Genomic DNA, 12,368 nt, shown 5'->3' with positions numbered 1-12,368 from the left:
AGAGTCTAAGTTTTTTTGTTTTTGGTAATGCCATAAATATTGTATGAAAATATCATTGATACAAACAGTATTTACTGATTAATTTCATGAATATTCTAGCTACATGTATGACAAGTATATAGTGTCATTATATTTATATTCAAACTAATCATGAAAGTCATATATATATATGTAAAACTCAAATTACTCCACTCAATATTTTGCAAATTCACACCTAAAAATCACCTTGAGCAATATAGTCATAAGAACATTTCATTTGCTCCTTCTATAGGTACAGACCAGAAACTCAAGTTATACCAAGAAATATAAAGGGACTGGGGAAAGGGTTGGGGAGGATGGGAGAGCTTACTATTTAGCAAAATGCTTACTTGGGATTAAATGACCTTTCCTATAAATCAGAAGGCAAACTGTCAGCCAGGTACTTTCTCATTTGCAGCATGTACAAGCAGCAGAAAAATGAGCCAAAGCATCCTTTGAAGCAAAACATTACATAGAATGCAATTCGTTCTCACTGTGTCTCTCTTCTCCTGGAAACTATTACTGAAGATAAATCAGGTGAAGCTGCAGTGCATCTTGCTCCTCCATGGGCAGGTCCTATTAGTAGCATCTTTATTTTCTTACCTGAAGCACTCTTGCCCTTCCAAGCAACACGAGTCAGATAAAGTGAGTGTGTGCTGAGTTAGCTCCCTGTGATAAAAAAAAAAAAAGGAAACATTTTGCAGTATTGAAAACAAGAAGTGTTTGGGCTATACTATTCCAGAAGACAGTTATGAAATTCATCAGTATTTCTCTGAACTAATGCCAAAGGAATGATGCTCTGCTCTTTTGGAAATTCTGCCTATTGGTTTAGAGTCACGGGTACTTTCCTAGTACACTCACAGAATCACATTAACTCTGACCATCTTGTTAGACTTACAGAAAAATGCCAACAATCCCAATGACATGAGAAGTGCCCAAAAGATCAGACTGCCTTCTTCCTTTTTTGAAAAAAAAATTAAATTATAATTTACTGCTTGTTTTCCCTGGCTCTCCATATCTGTCCAACCTTATTTCTCCAGACACCAAATTTATTGCTTGCCAGGCTGTCCTCTCTTCTGGGTGGTTTACTTGTCATGTTCTGCCCCTCTGGTGCTCTCAGTTATCCAAACTTAATACCCTGACCCTTCTGCTGACTGCAGGTGTGTGCCCAGGGTTGGTATTTTCCTCTCTCACTGTGATCTTCACTGTCTTTCTCAGTGTGCCTCAGTTCAGGTTGTCTGGGGAGAAAAAATACCTCTAGAGAGTTTCAGGTGAATCTTACCAAAAGGGAACAATAATGAGATGTCATGGTGATGGCCAAAATTGGATTTTTCACTTATCCTCCTTGGGTGTCCATTCTATTTTTGAAATTGTGTCCTTGAGTCTTTGAAGCCTTGCTCTGGCAATCCAGAAATAGAAAGAACATCTGAATGACACACTCCTTCTAATGACCCTTAATACCTAGGGTAGTCATTTTGCCTGTATTTTTTGGCCCTAATTTTTGAATAATATTTGGTAAGAGCACTCATATCCTGAGGTAAGCAAGATGCTCAGTGATATAAGAAAATCAAGTACAGGTCTTATCTCCTAGGAATCCTCTCATCTCATTCCTGTAAGTATGTGATCTGTGGTTGGCGCAAAATGAGAGAGGGCCTTCAGGGACCCTGGCTGTGGTCTGGGTGGCATGTGGAGGTCAGGGTGTGTGTTCAGCATGTGGGGTGGTATGCAGCTGAACAGAATGGTAGCTGTGTTGCAGTTAGAAAACCTCAAAGTCGCTCCTCTCAGCTGCTGCTGGCAGGACTTCTGTGATTCTATTTACTCTTTGGTTTGCTTTTGTCCATGGACAGGCCCCCAGGACTTAAGTTTCTGCCCCATGTTTTTGACAGAAGACTATCTTAATTGTGAATTCTCTTTTCAATAAGGAACTGGCACAAACTTCTAAAAGTGTGGAGTTAAAAGAATACCATAGCTCATGTTTGTTGAGTGCTTACGGTGTACTGGCATTTGTTTGCATTTTCTCTTTTCTTTTTCTGAGGCACAGAGAGGATAAGTGATTTGCACAAGGTCACAGAACCAATTTTGTGGAGCTGGGATCTACCCCCATCAACCTAACCTCAGAACCCCTTGCTTGTACCTACTGAATGATCTTCCTATGTGATGTAGTTGGTTGTTGGAATTAGTTTCGTGATCCAGACACTTCAGAGCCAGCGCTGCTGCCCGTCTCTTGAGTTTTTCCTCCAAGATGGTTGCTGTAGCCTGAACTGCCACATTCTACCTTCAAGACAAGGAAGAAGGGGGAAGGCTGGTACTGTCAAGATTTCCACTTAGATCTCCCTGGCTAGCATGCTACCACATGGCTATCATTAGCTATAGGGGCAGCTGGGATAGTAAGGGTTTAGCTTTTGTAGTCTGTGTAGTAGAACAGGCAAAAGAACAGTGGTTTGGGGCTGGGGAGAGGCAGTCAACAGTGCCTTCCACAACAAGTAATTTTATGGAGATCTCTCTTACTTGGCTTTGGGGAAGGTGCTGGAAAAGGAAATTTTCTTTCCATAAACACTATTATTCTCTATAGTAGGCTAAGTAATAACCCCCCAAGATATTTGGTTTCTAATCCCAGTAGGCTGTCCTTAAATCCTTGTAGCTCTTATACAGCAAAAGGGACCTTGCAGATGTGATTAAGGATCCTGAGATGTGGAGATTATCTGGATAATCTATGTGGGCCCTAAGTGTAATCACAAGTGTCCATATAACAGGGAGCAGAGAAAGATTTGATTGCAGACATGGGGACAATGTGACAACTAAAACAAAACGATATGTTCCTGGCTTTGAAGATAGAAGACGGGGCCATATGCCTAGCAGTGCAGCTCTAGAAACTGAAAAAGTCCAGAAAGCAGGTTGTCCCCTAGAGCCTCTCGAGGGTGTGCGGCCCTGATGACACCTTGATCTTGGTCCAGTGAAGTCAATATTGGATTTCTGACCCCAGAAATGCAACAATAAATGGATACTGCTTGAAGCCACAAGTTTATAGTAATTTGTTATAGTAGCCCTGGGAAATGAATGCATTCCTCCAGCCGAGCCCTCCCTCCCAGTTCTGTTGATATGGTGCCCTTCACTAAGCTGTGTGTGTGTGTGTGTGTGCATGTGCACGCATATATGTGTGTGCATGAGAGAGAGAGAGAGAGATAGAGAGAGACAGGAGAGGAGCATGGGGAGAGGAGAGGGAAGAGAGAGATGGCAACGTGACCTGGAGCTAGCCACAATAATAGTAGTTGTCTGCACTGAGAATGTGAGTTGTGAGTACCTTTGTTCACAGCTATAGCCATTAGTAATCATAGCTGGGAAAACAGAAAAAAAAAATCCCATTAGATCCCCTTAGCCACCTGATGCTACACTGTCATATCTGTAATAGATCTAAAGTAATTGGGCCAGAGGCCTCCTTAAAGGCAAGGACTTTCATGTATAAGTAGAAGGGGTTGATTATGTGAATAAGACTTTCTCTTTGTCACTCTCTCTTTGGCTTGAGTAAGGGATTCATTTGATAGCAGAGCGGTGCATTGACTGCATAGCCAGCTGTCCAAATGGGATTCTTTGTCTCTTGGTTTTGCCAAGGCTGAGAACAAAATAATAGAACTCCTACATTCCAAGTGAGTGCCAGATCATGTACGCAGAACTGGCAAAGGAAATGGTCAACAGTTAGTTTTGTAACCTTACTTAGAGGATAAGTAAGAGATTAGGGCCAAGAAGGAGAGAATGCCTTAGAAAAAAGATGGTTGGAACACTGTGGCTTTCTCCTCCCTCTTCCATATTGTACTGCCCTCAGCTCAAGCTGAGAGGGGCTTTAGGAGGTCCACTTGCAAAATTCATGGCTCTTTGGTGGAGTTTATAGAGGCATAGGGAGAAATGTCAGACACATTCCTGAGGAGGTAGTTAGCATTATGGTCCTGGCAGCAATGACAAGAAAGAAAAAAAAAAAAAAAAAAAAGACTGCACTGGCAGCCATCTAATCTCCTTAGTAGCAAGACCAACATTTGTGAAATTTTCTGTGGGGGTGTGTGGATCTGTAATGATGGCGGTGGAGAGGAGCTGACCTATACTTGGCCCAAGAAACTCACATTGATGTGACCACTCTGGAGAGCCTTTCTGGGGAGGCTGCTGGGGCCCAGGAGCTGTGAGGGTCAGAATGGGCTGGTGGAGGAGGCAGTACCCATGTCCAGGGAGCCTTGTTTGGAGGTCACCAAGAGGGAGTTCTCCGAGTCACCCTCCAAAGGCTCTTGAAACAAAGAACTGGGCTAACATTTGCCAAATGTCAGATCACAAATCAGCCATGCTCAGTTGTATCCTTTCCCCTAATGCTGTCCTCCTTTAGGCTCAATCCTGGAGGGGTCAGACCTTGGCTATGAACTAAAGGAGAAGCAATGGAAGAATACAGCTGGGAAAAAAGAGAAGCAGCTCCATATGCCTCCTGCCTACATCGTGTTTCTAGGCCTAAAACAGTAACATGCTGGAGGAGGAAAGAAAATCTAATTTAGGCAAGAGTCTGGGGCTTTTATTTTCATGTTTGACTGGGCAATTATTTCTAAAATGAAACTGTTCTTGTGCCTAAAGCCAGCTGAAAGAATTAAGGCATGTGCCAAAGATTTCATCCAGGAGGCAAGGAAGAATGAGTCCGTAGACGAAGTCTGAATGGGTAGTAAACAAAAGAATCAAGTTGTATTCTACTTATACCTTCTGGTGTGTGGCTTGTTCCATTAAATGATTCAGCTGGGCCGGGCGCAGTGGCTCATGCATGTAATCCCAGCACTTTGGGAGGCCGAGGCGGGCAGATCACGAGGTTAGGAGATGGAGACCAGACTGGCTAACACAGTGAAACCTTGTCTCTACTAAAAATACAAAAAATTAGCCAGGCGTGGTGGCGGGCGCCTGTAGTTCCAGCTACTCGGGAGGCTGAGACAGGAGAATGGTGTGAACCCGGGAGGCGGAGCTTGCAGTGAGCCAAGATTGCGCCAATGCACTCCAGCCTGGGCGATAGAACGAGACTCCCTCTCAAAGAAAAAAAAAAAAAAAAAAAAAGAGTCTGCTGTTCCTGTCCAACTCCTGGTAGATCAGAGCAGAGTAACTGGGTTGCTTTAGATAGGAAGATTATTAGGTAACTTTAAAAAATATGCTTAGTTAGTCTTAACTTAGTTCAGGTAAAACTGCTATGCATGTGAGGGCTGCCATAGCTGCACTCCTGTCTAACTTCACATTAGAGCAGATCAGAGCCCAGGGCGGGGATATTTTGACTTGGCTCCTTCACCAACCCTCTCATCACCCAGATCTGGCCTCTTTCCTCCTGGTTTATTGGAAGGCAAGCTCATGGTGCTGGAATGGGGCGACTCTGATTCCATTAACATTTTCCAGACCCAATTCCTTAAACATTACTTTTGTTCTGCCTTCCATTTTGGCCCCACGTTCTTCTCCTCACCCTCAATCCCCTCTTCTAGTCATTGCCTGAAGTGTTCTTTGGATACAACAGCAAAGGTTGCAGTGAGAATTGGTAGCCAGGTCAGAGGTCACCTTCAAGGCCACAGCCTGAGTGGAAGGTGAATTTCCCTTTCCCCTGTTAGGGGGCTCTTACTGAAATAAAGAAGGGAAAGTATGAGGAGAAATTGAAGAGACATTCAGCATACAAGGGGGATCAATTTTTGGCTCAAATTTTGGGTGCTTCTCAGGAAAAGATGAACTCCCCTGTTTTCAAGCTGTACTTTTTGAAGGAAAAGAGATTGATTTAGTGAGTCATTTTTGAAATCCACTGAAACATGCATTGGTAGGCTCAGAACTGTGCGGTGGATTGATCCCGACTTAATGCAGTTCAACAATGCTTGTTGAAGCAATCACCGTTAAAAGGATACACTAGCAGTGCTGAAAAGCTGAAGGCCAAATGGGTTTCAACTTTCCTCAGCACTGAGCCAGAAACTCCTCATTTGTTTTCCTTTTCTGAGAATCACTCATGCTATTCAGACAAGGTGACAATCATGCCCGAAGAAGCTCTGTTAAGCCAATTTACATCAGGTGTGCGGGTGCAGATTTTAGAGGAAAGCTATGACTGATGAGAGATTGTTTTCCCAGCTCAACAGAGCTTTCCAGGGACTAAATAACTGAACTATTCTTTCAAAAGAGTCAGGAGGGGACTCTAGTTCCCCTTCTACCACTCACAGGCTGTGGGACCTTGGCCTGTTATTAACCTGATGGGTCTTCACTTATACGATGGTGGAATGCAGGCTGAAATCTGGGGGCCAATGTGAGTTACGATTCTGTTGGTTTCTGAATTTTTTTCTGTTGGTGGCCAGTTGGTGTGCATATGTGGATGATTTTAGCCTTTCTCTGGGTCTGGCTTTATGATGTCACTAACAAGCCCTGGTGGCCACAGCAGTCTGACTGCCAGGTCTGGCCTTGGCATCTGAAGACAAACCCAGGCTTCAGCTCCCTTGCCTCTCACTACTGATAGATGACCAGAGCTATCCTCTGATTCCTTATTAAAAGAAAGAAAGTGAAGAACACCTTGTTTTGGAATTAAAAATAGATCTTGGACTTCTTGTTTCTAAGTATTGAATATTTCAATACAGTAGTATAATGTTTCTATTAATTCTTAAAAAGAATTACCAGACTCAGCTCGTTACTTTTAGATAGGCTATCAAGGCTGTGTGTATCATTGGCTTTGTGTAATGCACCCTTTGTTCTCAGCCATTTTATTACTTTGGGTGAAGATGGACAAGGGAGACTATTTGCTTCCTTTACTACATTGGGTTGTGTGGCTTGTGAAGAGGGAGACTTATTTTAGAACTCCTGTTCTAAAAGAGTTAACAAGAGAGTTGGAGATAAGACATATGAATAAGAAAGAGTTAGAAAAGGAGCTTCATCATCAGTAAATATGAGGCTCCCAGGTGTGGAGATCCTGGGTCAAGACTGGATGGAATATGGAAATACACTTTATAGCCTGTCTCATTACGTATGGTATAGAATTTGTTTGCAAAGCTTTGGTTTCCTCTGCCACTCTGCCTGTTGAGAGTATCTGTGGTCTGTCAGAGCAGTTCAGTCTAGAAGTCCCTACATTTTTATTCTTCATGGCCCTCTCTGGATAAGAGGAGGTGCTCTTTCTACAAATCACCAGTTACTTCAGAGGGGAGCTGTATATTCTTAATTCCTTATTTAATTATCTCTCTTCCCAAATTTCTGGGAGCCCTACGCAGGCAGGGGTCAGGTCTATTTTGCTTACTATAATTTTCTCAATAACTGGCACTTATTAACTGAAAAAAATTGATAATTAAAATAATAATAATTTGCCACTCTTGGGAGACTAAAGTTTACAGTATGGGTTTAATGTTTTTCTTCTACTTGGCTACTCTAGTTACAGTCTACTCTCCCATGGTAGATGTGGAACATATTAGATGCTATTTATTAATTCAATGGAAAATGATTTTGCATTATTATTTCTGTATGTCAAGAATAGTTCTGGGTTCTGAGTTTAGAGGGGTAAACAAGACAGAAAAGATTCTTGCTGTTCCAGGATGTACATGCCATAGAAACAGAAAGTAAATCATAAAGACACATGCATGAGTATGTTCATTGCAGCACTATTCACAATAGCATAGACATGGAAACAACCAGAATGCCCAATAATGACAGATTAAATAAAGAAAATGTGGTACATATACTATATGGAATACTATGCAGCCATCAAAAAGAACAAGATCATGTCCTTTGCATGAACATAGATGGAGCTGGAGGCCATTATCCTTGGCAAACTAGCATAGGAACAGAAAAGCAAATACTGCATGTTGAGAGCACAAGGACATACAGAGGGGAATGATAGACATTGGGGGTTACTTGTGGGTGGAGGAATTAAAAATAGATGGGAGGATGGGAGGAGGGAGAGGATCAGGAAAAATAATGGGTACTAGGATTAATACCCAGTTGACAAAATAATCTGTACAACAAACTCCTATGACTCAAGTTTACCTATGTAACAAACCTGCACATGTACCCCTGAACTTAAAACAAAAGTTGAATAGAGAATAAAATAAAAAATAAAGAAATGAAAAAGATGATTTCAGATAGTATTGCTTACAATTAAATAAATGGCAGCAAGATCATCTAGAGATTGGGGGTGTCTGGAAGGCCCAAGGAGGGACAGTTTTAGCTTCTCCCTGAGTGATTAAAAGGAGCCAGCAGGAAAACGGCAGTGGGGGAAGGAGATAGTCTGGGCAAAGACAAAAGCCCAGATATAGGGACAGGCTTGGGTTATTTGAGGACTGGAGAAAAGGCTAGGGTTTCTGGGAGTAAATGAGTGAGAGTGGGTTTAATAAGACAAAGCTAAAGCGGGAGGCAGAAGTCTGATCATTTAGAGGGCATATAGGCCACATCCACTGGCCAGAGTTCTGGCAGGAAACCAAAGACATAATCAAATTGGGTAACCTGGAGAGTATTTTGACGTGGGCCGTGTTTTAGGAAAAGCAACAGTTAGTGCAGTATCCCGGAGTTGGGGATGGGAAATGGGCAAGGGAAGGAGTCAGTTTCTGACCGTGGAGGGAGGCAGCCAAACTGGAGTGAACCACCAAAAAGGAGGCTGGGAAAAACCAGACCTTTATTTACTCCATGTTCTGGAACTCCCATAAGGTACCTCCCACTGGCCAAGCCAACCAGAAACAGGAATGCAGAGGAGCCCATTGATGCAGACCTGTGGGCTAGCCTAACGGGGTGTGGAGAAGAATCCAGCTCATTCTGCTGACAGGTTTGAAGTTTAATCCTAAGAATAATGGAAAGCCCAAAATCCCCATTGGGAAATTTTGACAACGGGAGTGGCATGAACTAGTGTGTGCTTTGAGTATCATGCTCTGGCTGCTGTGTGGAGACCTGAATGTATGAAACAGAAGTGGAAGCAGGCTGCCCTGTCAGGAGGCCCTGCGGTGTCCGTTGCTGTCACCTGTCCTCCACACATGGAATTCAGCCACTGTAGACTGGCTCGTGGCCCTCCCTGACATGGTAAAGTCAGCTGACCATTTGCTCAGGACCACACATGGGTGTTCCCTGCGGGGGTGTTGTTGGAAGTTCCCTAGTATGATATGGTGAGGGTGAGTGGATGTGAGTCTCACAGGTGTGCAGAGGTTTTCAGTTTGGTCTGAAATGGAGGCTGGGTTGACTAGCTAAGGATGGCTCTCTGATGTAAAACCGCATCAAGTGCTTGAGTGTTGCTATGTGAAGCAGGTTCTATGGTAATGACTGGCAGTGTTCTTTAGGAGGAGCATGGCTTGTATGGCTTCCTCTTGTGCTGTACGGAATATTTGCAAGGCCCAAATTGCATCTGAAACTTTCTAAGAAAGCTTCATGATAGGTTGGTCATACTGGGAAGAAAGTATGTATTTATGTCTATGTACATGTGTGTGTATGTGTGTGTGTGTGTGTGTGTGTATTTATGGGGAGTGAGTAGGGAAAGGGAGGGAGAGGGGAAAAGGAAAATGAGAGGAAGTGAGAGGTTTTGAAAACATTTTGATGGGCCCAGCTTGTCTTCTAAAATATCTTTCAGAAAATGATCTAAGATCCATTCTACCAAATTTAGGATAAAGGTGAAAGTCCTGAAACTGAAAGAACCCAAAACTTTCTCTTCTTTTTGTGTTTCTTGTGTTGAGCTTATCAGCCTGAGACGTTGAGATGCTGTATATACTTTCTGAGGCATCTATAGTTCTGACTCTGAGCGAGGGTCACACTAAAAGTCTATAGAAAGAGTGTGGATGTTGAGTCAAAACCAGATTTATCTTTTGACTTCATCTCACATATAGGGCTATGTAACATGATTGGATGGTTGAAGCTGGAATAGTATATTCCTATTTTCTGTCAACTATACTTTTGATAGCATGGTAGGAACAGGAATGAATGATTTTAGTTTTCCAGTAATTATAAGATGTTTTTAAAACATAATTTTGCAGTTTGAAATTGCTAAGGAATAAATCAAATGTTACTGTTGGATAATATTTTAATACTCTTTTAAAAGTATATTGATCTAAATTGTTCAGAAATCATTGAATTATTAGTTAGTATTCAAGGGATGACTATCACATAATGAGATGGCTTTTAACAAACTCATTAAGACGCATTCAATTGACAAAAAATAAATTGAATGTGGACTATTTGTAAGGCAAGTGAGGAAAACTAAAATGTGTAAGACATAGTCTCTGCCCCCAAGGAGCTTATGTATTGCAATCATTTTTTCATTTCAGTATAATCAGTTGGGAAGCTATCATCTTTTTGCAATGAGATCACTCCTGCTAAACACATAGGAGCTTCTTTGGAATTGTCTTCAGATCTAGTTTAACACATTTGCATGTGTGCATGCATGCACACATACACTCATGGTCAGTCTCAGTTTTTTAGGACAGGGGTCAGCAAAATTTGGTCTGTGGGTGAAATCCAGCCTACTGGCTGTTTGGCATGGCCCCAGAGCTAAGAATGATTTTTACATTTTTAGATGATTGAAAAAAAAACAACAGAGGAAGAGCAATATACGGGGACACATAAAAATTACGTGAAATTCAAATTTTAGTGTTAATAATGTTTATTGGGACATAGCAGTATTTACTCATTTGTGTGTATGAGATAAATAGGTGGGACTTAATTAAACTATTAATTATTTTTTAATAAACTTCTTAATTTTTACTGTTCTCCCTTACCTTTGCCTTTGCTATTGAATTCCCAAATTAACTCAAACTGTATGAATGGCGTTTAAGTGGCCACCACCTTCTGCCCCACCAGTTAGTTACTACCCAATTGTTCCTCCTCATGAGAGAATGAAGTCTGGGCGCGGTGGCTCACACCTTTAATCCCAGCACTTTGGGAGGCCAGGGTGGGCAGATCGCCTGAGGTCAGGAGTTTGAGACCACCCTGGCCAACATGGTGAAACCCCGTCTCTGCTAGAAATACAAAAATTAGCCGGGCGTCATGGTGCACACCTGTAATCCCAGCTACTTGGGAGGCTGAGGCAGGAGAATCGCTTGAACCTGGGAGGTGGAGGCTGCAGTGAGCTGAGATTGTGCCACTGCACTCCAGCTTAGGTGACAGAGCAAGACTCTGTTTCAAAAAAAAAAGAAAAGAAAAGAAAAGAGAAAATTGCCAAGGTATGCTGTGTTAGTCAGGGTTCTCTACAGGGACAGAATAGGATAGATGTATGTATAAAGGAAAGTTTATTAAGGAGAATTGACTCACACAGTTACAAGGTGAAGTTCCACAATAGGCCACCTGCAAACTGAGGAGCAAGGAAGCCAGTCCGAGTCCCAAAACCTCAAAAATAGGGAAGCTGACAGTGCAGCCTTTAGTCTGTGGTCAAAGGTCCAGAGTCCTAAAGCTAAAGGACTTGGAGTCCCATGTGTAAGGGAAGGAACCATCCAGCATGGGAGAAAGATGTAGGCCAGAAGATAAAGCTGTCTAGTCTTTCCACATTATTCTGCCTGCTTTTATTCTGGGTGCTCTGGCAGCTGATTAGATGGTGCCCACCCAGACTGAGGGTGGGTCTTCCTCTCCCAGTCCACTGACTCAAATGTTAATCTCCTTTGGCAACACCCTCACAGACACACCCAGGAAAAATACTTTGCATCCTTCAATTGAATCAAGCTGACACTCAGTACTAACTATCACAAGTCCACCTCTTGTCAACTTCAACCCATACACATCTCCTGAAATCATACATAATCTTCGAATAAAGACAGTAAGGTCATAATTTTGCCTAATATAATACAGCTATCCTTCATACAACTGGAAGCCCACTAATCCTTAACCTAAATGCTATTACATAAAATTAACAACACGTACATTGTGATATAAAGTCAATAAGTCTTATGTCACATGATAAAGGAAAAAGAAATAAAATGATATTTTCATATTACAAGTGTATACATGCACAAACATGTTCTTAACAAAATAAAGAGGAAATACTCATGACAATTACAGTCCTTGTTTCTGCAGCTGGTCATGTGGTCATAGCTGGTATTAATGACTACCTTCTTCTACTACGCATTCTGTATTCCCTTTGCCTTCAGCAAGCATCTCAGCAGGATGTGGTTTTTTACCTGATGGAGTGACCCAAACTTTCATCCTGAAGGTTTTGAGCCATTTGTAGTCCTGCCTGGATTGGGCTGATGTAGTTTCCCATTGACCTTAATCACAGGGTATTGTAATACTAAGAGATGCCCTAAGGGATCTCCTGTATTCCACACATACTCTTCCTTACCTCCTTTGTGGCGTAGTAGACTGATTTCATCTTGATAGTCCTGGTCAACCACCTTAGCCAACACTGTAACTCCCTTCTTAGCCTGTTGACTTAG

At 42.2% G+C, this 12,368-nt stretch overlaps 1 long non-coding RNA gene across 1 annotated transcript; it reads right to left on the bottom strand.

The window, feature by feature from the left end:
- Positions 1–493: 493 nt before the first annotated feature.
- On the bottom strand, positions 494–6,450 carry LOC130541538 (uncharacterized). The gene is made up of 5 exons (XR_008955606.1): positions 6,243–6,450; positions 4,744–4,898; positions 2,153–2,293; positions 1,301–1,417; positions 494–687 (listed from the first exon to the last, which is right to left on the bottom strand). It is a non-coding gene; the product is annotated as an uncharacterized LOC130541538 (long non-coding RNA).
- Between the last annotated feature and the right edge of the window lie 5,918 nt (positions 6,451–12,368).

Source organism: Pan paniscus, chromosome 4, assembly GCF_029289425.2.
Source record: "Pan paniscus chromosome 4, NHGRI_mPanPan1-v2.0_pri, whole genome shotgun sequence".
NCBI lineage: Eukaryota > Metazoa > Chordata > Mammalia > Primates > Hominidae > Pan > Pan paniscus.
The sequence above is the reverse complement of the archived record's forward strand: the minus strand, read 5'-3'. Positions and strand labels throughout refer to the sequence as shown.